The sequence below is a fragment of the Macaca fascicularis genome, chromosome 1 (assembly GCF_037993035.2).
Source record: "Macaca fascicularis isolate 582-1 chromosome 1, T2T-MFA8v1.1".
NCBI classification, from domain to species: Eukaryota; Metazoa; Chordata; class Mammalia; order Primates; family Cercopithecidae; genus Macaca; species Macaca fascicularis.
Window position 1 is genome coordinate 206,697,133 of NC_088375.1, and position 11,102 is coordinate 206,708,234.

The 11,102-nt window shown below is 43.6% G+C and overlaps 1 pseudogene; it reads left to right on the forward strand.

Moving 5' to 3' along the window:
• Positions 1–9,930: 9,930 nt before the first annotated feature.
• Positions 9,931–10,588, forward strand: LOC123572784 (dynein light chain 1, cytoplasmic-like; annotated as a pseudogene).
• The last annotated feature ends 514 nt before the right edge of the window (positions 10,589–11,102 follow it).

Consider the following 11,102-nt stretch of genomic DNA (forward strand, 5'->3'; position numbering starts at 1 on the left):
ACTCCTGGTCTCAGGTGATCTGCCTGCCTAGGCCTTCCAAAGTGCTGGGATTACAGGTGTGAGCCACTGTGCACAGCAATCAGATACCTATTCTACACTTCAGTTTCCTCATCTATAAAATGGGGATAAGAGTAGCTCCTTTACATAGGTGTTGTGAGGATTAAATTAGATCACATAGAGTACTTAGCACAATGCCTGGCACATAGTGAACACGCAACAAATATTAATGGTTGTCAAGTTGTCATTGTCAGGCAGAGCTTCAGAGCCTCTCTCATTCTTTTTTTTTTTTTTCCCAGCTCAATTTAAGATTCAAGGCCCTCCCATTCTAAACTGACGAATTGTACCTGGACACGCAAAAGTCTATCGGAAAGACCTGTAACATCTGGTTCCACCACTTACTGATTGTGGGCAAGCATCTTAACCTCTCTGAACCTTACTTGACCTCACAGATGGTTTTGGAGATTACATGAAATCATCTGTGTAAAGCACCAACACAGTGCCTGGCATGGAGTGGACAGTTAATAGGTGGAATGATGATGGAGTGATGACTAACACAGAAATACTTACCAAGTATAGCTAAAGGTTGAGCAGCACAGGTTGCAAATAGGCAGGCCATAGGCAGTCACTAACCTACAGATAATTTGTTTTGGCCCACAGTGATTTACATTTTAACCCCAGGAATTTTACATTCAAGTCTGAATTCTTAATTTCTCTTTTAAAATGTGAAGATCTGCCGGGTGCAGTGGCTCATGCCAGTAATCCCAGCACTTTGGGAGGCTGAGACAGGCAGATCACCTGAGGTCAGGAGTTCGAGACCAGCCTGACCACCATGGAGAACCCCATCTCTACTAAAAATACAAAATTAGCTGGGCGTGGTGGCGTATGCCTGTAATCCCAGCTACTCAGGAGGCTGAGGCAGGAGAATCGCTTGAACCTGGGAGGCGGAGGTTGCAGTGAGCTGAGTTTGCACCACTGCACTTCAGCCTGGGCAAAAGAATGAAACTCCCTCTCTGGGCCAGGCGCAGTGGCTCATGTCTACAATCTCAGCATTTTGGGAGGCCGAGACGGGGGGATTGCTTAAGTCCAGGAGTTTGAGACCAGCCTGGGTCAACATGGCGAAACGTCGGTCTCTACTAAAAATACAAAAAATTAGCCGGGTGTGGTGGCATGCATCTATAGTCCTAGCTACTTGGGAGGCTGAGGTGGGAGAATCATCTGAAGCCTGAGAGGTCAAAGTTGCAGTGAACCAAGATTGCACCACTGCATTCCAGCCTGGACAACCAGAGTGAGACCCTGTCTCAAAAAAAGTTTTATTTTTATTTTTTTATTTTTGAGATAGCGTCTTGCTTTGTCGCCCAGGCCGGAGTGTAGTGGCGCGATCTCGGCTCACTGCAAGCTCCACCTTCCGGGTTCAAGCGATTAGCCTCCCAAGTAGCTGGGACTACAGGTGCCTGCCACCATGCCTGGCTAATTTTTTAAATATTTTTAATAGATACGGGGTTTCACCGTGTTAGCCAGGATGGTCTCGATCGCCTGACCTCGTGATCCAACCTCGTGATCTGACTGCCTCGGCCTCCCAAACTGCTGGGATTACAGGCGTGAGACACCGTGCCTGGCCAAATTTTTTTTTTTTTTTTTGAGACGGGGTCTGGCTCTGTTGCTCAGGCTGGAGTGCAGTGGTGGATCTCGGCTCACTGCAACCTCCACCTCCTGGGCTCAAGCGATTCTCCTGCCTCAGCCTCCTGAGTAGCTGGGACTACAGGCACACCCCACCACACCTGGCTAATTTTTTTTTTTTTTTTTTTTTTGTAGAGACGGGGTTTTACCATGTCGGGCAGGCTGGTCTCAAACTCCTGGCCTCAGGTGATCTGCCTGCCTAGGCCTCCCAAAGTGCTCGGATTAAAGGTGTGAACCACTATGCCCAGCCTGAAAACAATTTTTGTAAAGTAAGAAATAAATAAGGCCAGGCATGGTGGCTCACGCCTGTAATCCCAGCACTTTGGGAGGCCAAGGCAGGGGATCACCTGAGGTCAGGAGTTAAAGACCAGCCTGGCCTACATGGTGAAACCCTGTCTCTATTAAAAATACAAAAATTAGCCAGATGCGGTAGTACGTGCCTGTGGTCCCAGCTACTCAGGAGGTTGAGGCAGGAGAATTGCTTGAACCTGGGAGGCAGAGTTTGCAGTGAGCTGAGGTCGCACCACTGCACTCCAGCCTGGGCGACAGAGTACGACTCTGTCTCAAAAAAAAAAAAAAAAGAAAAGAATCAAATACAATAAAATGTGAAGTCCTGACAGTGTATTACACTGATCTATACGGAAGGTGGCACGTAACAGAGAAACCTAATTTCTTCTAAGGAAGCTAAGCAATGCTCCCTGAAGAAGTGATGCTAAAGCTGAGACAGGAGTTGACTGGCGGTGAACCTGATAAAGAGGTGGGGAATGCTGCTCCAAGCGTAAGGACTGCTGAGTCCCAAGGCCTTGGTCAGGAAGATTCTTGCCTCAAAGAAACCTCAGGGTAGCCAGGTGGCCGGAGCACAGTGAGCAAGACAATAGGAAGAAGATGAGGCTTCCGTTAGCATCTTAAGGATTTTGGTCTTTATCATGAGGACAAATGTATTTCAAAGCTAAAAGCTGCGAGGTAGCCAATTGTGTAACAAACTGAGGAGCTAGACAGAAACAGAAGGGAGAAAGATCAGAGGTCAATAATTAACAGCTGAGACGGCAGAGAAGCACAAGGATAGTATAGAATCTAGAAACTGTGGGCTGGGCACGGTGGCTCACACCTGTAATCCCAGCACTTTGGGAGGCTGTGGTGGGTGGATCACGAGGTCAGGAGATTGAGACCATCCTGGCTACCACGGTGAAACCCCATCTCTACTAAAAATACAAAATATTAGCTGGGCGTGGTGGTGGGCGCCTGTAGTCCCAGCTACTCGTGAGGCTGAGGCAGGAGAATGGCATGAACCTGGGAGGCGGAACTTGCAGTAAGCCGAGATCGCGCCACTGCACTCCAGCCTGGGTGACAGAGCGAGACTCCATCTCAAAGTAAAAAAAAGAAAGAAAGAAAGAAAGAAACTGTGGGCACGCAGGACAGCCTTTCAGGTGTGGTCCGGCAAAAGGCAGACTTTACGGGAACCAAGGTAAGTGGGACGCCAAGATGAATATCTTATGTTCATTTAAATAGTGGAAAAATGAGAAGACCAGACATTTCGTCAAGGGCATATTACAAGTGAGATATGGAGCTAGATTTACAATACCTCTCTTAATTTGTTGCTCCTCCCATTAGTTTTCTCAAGGCAAGTAAACTCAGTACAATACTTCGTTGGTAATACTACTAATGTATCTCATTTATTAAGAGTTTGCTAAATGTTGGGCTCTATATTTATGTGCATTATTATCTTGTTTTTTTCACCGAGTTAGCGAGAACGGTCCACCCAAAATATTATGAACCAAGAGACTATTAGACATTGGAGACAGAAATAAATGAAACAGACACCATCCCTCTCCTTTGGGAATTCACAGTTCAGAAAGGAAGTGAGTAGTTGAAGAAGTAATTATAGGCTGGGCACCTGGCTCATGTCTGTAATCCCAGCACTTTGGGAGGCCAACGCGAGTGGATCACCTTAGGTCAGGGGTTTAAGACCAGCCTGGCCAACATGGTGAAAACCCGTTTCTATTAAAAATACAAAAAAAAATTAGCCGGGTGTGGTGGTGCGTGCCTATAATCCCAGCTACTTGGGAGGCTGAGGCAGGAGAATTGCTTGAACCCAGGAGGCAGAGGTTGTAGTGAGCCAGGATCTCGCCATTGCACTCCAGCCTGAGTGACAGAGTGAGACTGTTTAAAAAAAAAAAAAAGGAAGTAATTATAAAGAGTAATTGGCAGGTGCTACCAGGAGAATATAACAGTGAACCAACCTACCATGGGTGGCAGGGAAGGCATTCTGGAAGAAGTGACAGTCAAGCTGAAAAATCAGGGGGAATTAACAAGGTGAAACATGGAGGCCAAGCACGGTAACTCAAGCCTGTAATCCCAGTACATTGGGAGGCCGAGGCAGGTGGATCACTTGAGGTCAGGAGTTCGAGATCAGACTGGCCAACATGGTGAAACCCCGACTCTACTAAAAATACAAACATTAGCTGGGCAGTAGTGGCATGCGACTGTAATCCCAGCTACTTGGGAGGCTGAGGCAGGAAAATCCCCTTGAGCCTGGGAGGTGGAGGTTGGCGTGAGCTGAGATTACACCACTGTACTTCAGTCTGGGTGACAGAGTGAGACCCTGTCTCAAAAAAAAAAAAAAAAAGACAGCACACCAACATGGCACATGTATACATATGTAAGAAACCTGCATGTTGTGCATGTGTACCCTAGAACTTAAAGTATAATTAAAAAAAAAAAGAAAAGAAAAAAGTAAAGAAAAAGATAATTTAAAAAATAAATAAAAATACAAAAATTAGCTGGGCATGGTGGCACATGCCTATAATCCTAGCTACTTGGAAGGCTGAGGCAGGAGAATCACTTGAGTCTGGGAGGCAGTGGTTGCACTGAGCCAAGATCAAGCCACTTCACTCCAGCCTAGGCGACAGAGCTAGACCCTGTCTGTCTGTCTGTCTGTCTCTCTCTCTCTCTCTCTTTCTCTCTCTCTCTCTCTCACACACACACACACATACACACACACACACAAAATCCAAACATGGGGTTTCACCCTTCATGAAACAAGAGTGTTTCAGGCAAAGAGAACAGCAGATGGAAGGCCCTATTCTCACAATAACTTCATTCAATAAGTTCTATTATTATTCCCTTCTCACAGATAAGAAAACTCAAATTCAGAGGTGAAGTAACTGACCCACTAGGTGGTGTTGGAGGCAGGATGTAAGCCTGTATCCACCTAGACTAGAGCTCTTTCTTTTAGCTGCTAAACCAAATATTTCTATTAGTTTGCCCTTTCTTTCTAAGGATCATGTGAGTGGAATGGGATTATTAATTGAGACGTCTGCAATGCAGGAAGTTGAAATTGTGGCTTACAAACTATGCAAGCATGTCTGTGTCATTGTTGGCTGTAAATTTTGCAATGACAGCTATTTAGTGACACAGCTCTTTTGCTAATATCTGAATGGATATTCATTTCAATTTAATATGATTCAACAGCTATGTATTAAGTGCCTACTACATGTCAGGCATGATGCCAGGCATGGTGCCAGGCCTTGTCAGTTACCAAGATGATGAGACAAGTTTCTAGGTACTAGGCTAAAGATCATGTTAATCACTAACAATTTTTTAAAAATAAATAACAAAGCCATAACCCTGGCAGTTAGAAACCATAGGTAACTTATTGCAATAGCTACAGGTTTGAGCATCAACCATGTGCCAAGCACTGTATGAGGTACGTTAATGAAAATTTAAATGGTCATGATCGGCCAGGCGTGATGGCTCAAGCTTCTAATTCCAGCACTCTGGGAGGCTGAGGCAGGCAGATCACCTGGGGTCAGGAGTTTGAGACCAGCCTGGCCAACATGGTGAAACCCCGTCTCCACTAAAAATACAAAAAAAAATTAGCCAGGTGCGGCGGCGTGTGCCTGTAGTCCCAGCTACTCAGGAGGCTGAGGCAGGAGAATTGCTTGAGCCTAGGAGGCAGAGGTTGCAGTGAGCTGAGATTGCACCACTATACTCCAGCCTGGGCAACAGAGAGAGACTCCATCTAAAAAAAAAAAAAAAAAAAAGGTCATGATCATAAATTAAAAGTGCCTACTGTGAGCTCTGTGTTAAGCAGTTTATATTATTATCTCTAACTCTCATGTTCATTCCATAAGGCTAATATCATAGTTCAATGATATTATCATTTCTCATTTTACAGGTAAGGAAATGAGCTTTGGACATTTTTGCCTGACATCCCAGAGACAATAAAAGAGAAGAACTAGAGCTCAAACCCAGATATTCCTGATGCCATACGTGAACTCTAGACAATTACACCACATTACCTCTGTTAAGGAGAGTCAGCTAGTCAAAAATCAGGGGAATGTGGAATTTTATATAGCTAAGCACACATCCAGAAAGGAAAAATAAATATTGGTGCTTTTACAACTCTCCAGGAAAGTAAAGAACTTCATTCTACCATTTAATTCTGCCAAAATTTGCCTCTAGAATTATCTTTAAATTTAATTAATAACTGAAGCTTAGAATCCCTGGTATCAAGATATAGTTCCTTTAATTCTTGTTTTATACACATGTAGGAAAGAAAATAAACTATTTTGCAAAACTCAGTATCAGACAACAAAGTGACCCCATTAAGAATGTGGTACAAGCTGTACCACACTGCCGTGCTTTGTAAACTAGGAGGGAAAATATAATTCCACAGGAGACAACCATCAGCCCTGGGCGGTATGAACATCCTGTCTCCATGATTACTTGTGGCTATCAGCAGGGAGGTATGCAGTCTTGTTCCATATGTTCAGATATGGCCACAGGTGAAATCTGTGTGGCTAAGGAAGTGCACAGAATTGGCTCTGTGACACATGAACCAGGAAGATCAATGTTGTGTCCAGACATATGGATGTTTGTGTTTCCATCTGCATACCGGTCCTTTGTCTCAACATAAAAATGCAGGAAAATAAACTAATACTTATTGAGTACCACTTAGTATATGTTATATCATTATCTCAACAATTAATATTGTAGAAACTGGAGTTCAGACAGAAGGTAGAACTTCTATCACAGCAACCATAACAAATTACTTATTATATATTATTACTAAAACAACAATGATAGAGTCTATTCATTGAGTGCATATTATGTGCCACGCACTGTGCAGGGCATTCCCCATTATTTCACTTATAATCCTCATGACAACCCTGTGATATGACGACAATTACCCATTTTACAGAAAAAGAGACACATATGATGTTAAGCAACTTTCCAAGGTCACATGGTTAGCAAGTAGCATCTGTCTGTGTCTGTCCCCCCAACAATTAGTGTAAGTTTCTTAAGGGCAAGGACTGTTTATTTTTCTTTTCTTTTTTTTCGAGATGGAGTTTCGCTCTTGTTGCCCAGGCTGGAGTGCAATGGCACAATCTTGGCTCACTGCAACCTCCGCCTCCCAGGTTTAAGCGATTCTCCTGCCTAGCCTCCCAAGTAGCTGGGATTACAGGCAACTGCCACCACGCCCTGCTAATTTTTTATATTTTTAGTAGAGACAGAGTTTCACTATGTTGGCCAGGCTAGTCTCAAACTCCTGACCTCAGGCGATCCACCCGCCTCGACCTCCCAAAGTGTTGGGATTACAGGCGTGAGCCACCATGCCTGGACAAGGACTGTGTTTTTCAATTCTGTATTTCTAGGTTCTAACACTGTGCTTGGCACAGAGTAGAGATAATTCTGTAAATATTTTTGAATAAATTAGTGAAAAACAAACAATAACTCCCAAGATAAGGGGCAGAGCCATAATTGGGATTTAGGTCTTCTTTTTTCTTCTTCTTCTTTTTATTTTTTGAAACAGATTCTCACTCTGTTGCCCAGACTGGAGTGTAGTGGCGTGATCTTGGCTCACTGCAACCTCTGCCTCCTGGGTTCAAGCAATTCTCATGCCTCAGCCTCCTGAGGAGCTGGGATTACAGGAGTGTGCCACCATGCTTGGCTACTTTTTGTATTTTTAGTAGAGACAGGGTTTTTCCATGTTTCCTAGACTGGTCTCAAACTCCTGGGGTCAAGCGGTCCCATAATTGCATATTGCCTGCCCAAATCAGGGTCCTGATTAATGACTCACATGCCTGTTTCACAATGGAAATTTCTATTAGGCATTTTCCATACAAGTATAATAGAGTGATTCTACCTCCACGTTTTTATGTTGCAGAAATACTGGCATAATATGTAAAGATGTTTTACCAGGGGGTGTCTACTATTGATATTTCAGAAAAAAGTTCTTCTTTTTTAATTAAAAAAAAAAAAAAAAAAGGCCAGGCGCAGTGGCTCACACCTGTAATCCCAGCACTTTGGGAGGCCAAGGCCAGAGGATTTCTTGAGCCCAGAAGTTTGAGACTAGCCTGGGCGACAAGTAGACCCCCATCTCTATTTGTTAAAAAAAAAATTAAAAAGAAAAGTAAAAGAAAAACTATGAAAAATATCCATTAATGGAGGAAAGACTAATGGTATATCTATTCTATAAAATATCATATAACTTTAAAGAGAGTAAGGTAGCTCTACTTATACTAATGTAGAAGGATGGTTAGAAGATTACATTATGTGGAATAAACAGGCTTCAGAATGTTAACTATGGTTTAGTGTGCATAATAGTAATCATGTCTTCAACGTTCTTGTTGTCGTTGTTGTTGAGATGGAGTCTTACTCTGTCGCCCAGGCTGGAGTGCAGTGGTGCAATCTTGGCTCACTGCAACCTCCACCTCCTAGGTTCAAGTGATTCTCCTGCCTTAGCCTCCTGAGTTGCTGGGATTATAGGTGTGTGCCACCATGCCTGGCTAATTTTTGTATTTTTCATAGAGAGAGGGTTTCACCATGTTGGTCAGGCTGGTCTCGAACCCCTGACCTCAGGTGATCCGCCTGCCTTGGCCTCCCAAAGTGCTGGGATTTTACAAGTGTAAGCCACCGTGCCCAGACCTAAAATAGTGTTTATTGGATGCTTACAATATACTTGGACCTCTGCTAAGCATTTTGATTTCATAGACAAAAAAAGTGGGAAAAATGTGTCTCTTAAAATCAAAAATTGCATTTTGCAGGTCGGGAAATTGGGAAGATGTTACTCAAAGGATACAAAATTTCAGTTAGACATGAGGAATAAGTTTAAGAGATTTATTGCACAACATAGTAACTATAGTTAATAACAGTATATAGGCCAGCAGGTGACTCATGCCTATAATCCCAACACTTTGGGAGGCTGAGGTGGGAGGATTGCTTGAGCCCAAGAGTTTGAGACCAGCCTAGGTAACAAAGTGAGATCCCATCTCTTCAAAAAAAATTTTTAGCCGGGCGCGGTGGCTCAAGCCTGTAATCCCAGCACTTTGGGAGGCCGAGACGGGCGGATCACGAGGTCAGGAGATCGAGACCATCCTGGCTGACACGGTGAAACCCCGTCTCTACTAAAAAATACAAAAAAAAAAAAAACTAGCCGGGCGAGGTGGCGGGCGCCTGTAGTCCCGGCTACTAGGGAGGCTGAGGCAGGAGAATGGCGGGAACCCGGGAGGCGGAGCTTGCAGTGAGCTGAGATCCGGCCACAGCACTCCAGCCTGGGTGACAGCGAGACTCCGTCTCAAAAAAAAAAAAAAAAAAAAAATTTTTATTTACCTGGGTTTGGTGGCGAGTGCCTGTGGTCCCAGCCACATGGGAAGCTGGGGTGGGAGGATCACTTGAGCCCAGGAGGTCGAGGCTGCAGTGGGCCATATTTGTAATGATGGGGGCAGTAAATGCAATAGAATGTTCCAGGTAGAAAAAAAGATGAGTAGGAATAAGCCTGGCAGGCCCAAGAATGCTGCATCTCGGCCAGAAATGAGAAAATGAAGTAGTAGTCTGATATACTAAGGAATTAACATACCTTTGATAACCCTGGAAATAGGGGTGAAATGCAGCTGAAATCACAAGGACTGGTGGAAGACCTAGTTCACTTCCCCCACTGCAGCCTCTCAGCAGAAGTACAGAGGTTTATTCTCTTGAGAGAGTAAAACAGACAGTCTCTGGAATAAGGGTCAGCAGGCACAGTTAATGGCCCTATTTCAAAAAAGGGGAGTTACGATTTGGTTGGTTTTTCCTACACTCTGCTCCCAGAATGCTGGGCAAATGACTCTTCTTCTTTGGGGAAAATGAAGCCAAGTATGAAAGATCTAAATATAATGGCACTGGGATCTCCCCCAAAATAGCTCTTCATGATCAGTGACCTAAGGGACACTGGCTCATAGACAAATGACCTCATGGCTGGTGTCTCCCATCTTCATGCACAGAACTTCCAATCAGCTTTTAGTCCCCAACTTTTATTCATGGGCAGGATGCCAAGGTTTACCAAACACAAGGCTTTCCTCTAAGAGAAAAGGTAGAGACCAAAACAAACAAAAGAAAGAAACTCGTGAGATGGGCCAAGATACCATAGCGACGGCAGCTCCAGCCGGCCCTCAGCGATACTAGCACCTCCCCTAGGAGACCGTTGCAGGCAGCCAGGCCCCTTCCCAACGGTAACCATGTGTGACAGAAAGGCTGTGATAAAAAATGCAGGCATGTCAGAAGAGACAACAGGACTCGGTGGAGTGTGATACTCAGGCGCTGGAGAAATGTAACATAGAGAAGGACACTGCGGCTCATATCAGGAAAGAATTTGACAAGAAGTAAAATCCCATCTGGCATTGCGTCATGGGGAGGAACATGTGACACACGAAACCAAATACTTCATCTACTTTTACCTGGGCCAAATGGCCATTCTTCTGTTCAAATCTGGTTAAAAGCATGGACTGTGCCACACACCCAGTATCCATCCAAAAACAAGGACTGCACCCTAAATTCCAAATACTGGAGACTGAAATTTTCAGGCTTGCCAAGGGAACACCTAGGTCTTTGAACTTTTATTGTGTTTTGTACAGGGCATTCTCTGTACCAGTTTGTTGTGGTTATAAAACACTTAGCAAAATTAAAAAAGAAAGAAAGAAAGAAAGAAAGAAAGAAAGAAAGAAAGAAAGAAAGAAAGAAAGAAAGAAAGAAACTTGTAGGAAATTGAGATAATGTGGAGAGAAAACTTTTTATTAATTTATTTTAATTAAATATATACATTTATTTATTTTGTATAATAGAGACGGGTTTTCACTACGTCGCCCAGGCTGGCCTCAAATTCCTGGGCTCAAGCAATCCTTCTGTCTTGACCTCCCAAAGTGCTAAGATTACAGGCATGAGACACCATGCACTGCTGAGAGAATAAAACTTTAAACACTGCATATACTCAAAGAAAAAAAAGAGAAGAACTGATACTTGAATATATAGAACAATAGCAAGAAACAATAATAAAGAATTTTCAGAAGAAAAAGTTCTTAAAAATGAAACAAAAAGAAATATGAAAGCACAAATCATAGTGCAGTAGAAATATTAGAACATGTGGTGGAGGAAATCTCCTAGAAAAT